The sequence below is a fragment of the Puntigrus tetrazona genome, unplaced genomic scaffold (genome assembly GCF_018831695.1).
Source record: "Puntigrus tetrazona isolate hp1 unplaced genomic scaffold, ASM1883169v1 S000000608, whole genome shotgun sequence".
In the NCBI taxonomy this organism is placed as follows: Eukaryota; Metazoa; Chordata; class Actinopteri; order Cypriniformes; family Cyprinidae; genus Puntigrus; species Puntigrus tetrazona.
In genome coordinates, this window is record NW_025048238.1 from 35,165 (window position 1) to 36,238 (window position 1,074).

A 1,074-nucleotide genomic window follows, 5' to 3' on the forward strand; every position below is an offset into this window, starting at 1 on the left:
TTTATGTCTTTAACACACTCTGTTAATTTAGACATTTCTGATAACTTATCAGGCTTAGATGAAATGTATAGCTGTGTGTCATCTGCATAACAGTGGAAATTAACCCTGTGCTTTCTAATAATGTTCCCCAGGGGCAGCATGTATATAGAGAACAGTAAGGGGCCTAAAACTGATCCTTGAGGCACACCATACTTTACGGGCATTGTAGTAGAGCGGTCTCCGTTTATATCTACAAATTGATAACGGTCTGATAGGTATGATTTAAACCAATTTAGCGCCTGTCCCTGTACACCAGCGGTGTTTAAACGCTCTCAGGAGAATATTATGATCTATGGTGTCAAATGCAGCAGTGAGATCCAATAAAACGAGTAGCGAGACGCAGCCTCGGTCGGAGGATAAGAGCAGGTCATTAGTGATTTTAACTAATGCGGTTTCTGTGCTATGGTGCAAATTTATGGAGCGCTTCACGGATTTGCGTGTCATCCTTTCGCAGGGCCATGCTAATCTTCTCTGTATCGATCCAATTTTAGTATATGTGCTGCCGTGGCGAGCACATTATTATGTTTTCGAAGTATTACGAAAACTAACTTTATAGTGAGCAGCAATTTTCATAAGATCAGTCCTATTAATCTGAAATAACTCTGCCTGTGTTGGGTTGGAAATAAACTCTACCAATTCAAACATTTTGGAAAACTAACGTCTAACAAAATTATGAAGAAAAGAAAATTTTGAAAATTCACATCAGACCATTGTGACTCAATTACAAAGTAACTAGGAAATTTAAAAAAAATCGAAAATCTAACTAAAATGCACCGAATTCATCCCGGACGAGCCCCCAAATATATTGCCCCATAACTGATTTGTAGGCTCGCTTAAATAAAAACAAACGAAAAATATACAGGCTGAACATATAAAAGAGTCACAACACCCGATATGAATTTAAGACACCTCCATTTATTGAATAATTCTCAAAATAATAAAAAAAAACAATTCACATGACTTATAAACGAAACATGAAGGATAACAAATCGCGGGTAGGAAAACTAAGGAAGCAAGCCCCTGACTACCCCTGTT

At 37.6% G+C, this 1,074-nt stretch overlaps 1 non-coding gene across 1 annotated transcript; it reads right to left on the bottom strand.

The window, feature by feature from the left end:
- Nucleotides 1–448: 448 nt before the first annotated feature.
- LOC122334663 lies at nucleotides 449–554 on the bottom strand. The gene has a single exon (XR_006248802.1). It is a non-coding gene; the product is annotated as a U6 spliceosomal RNA (small nuclear RNA).
- Between the last annotated feature and the right edge of the window lie 520 nt (nucleotides 555–1,074).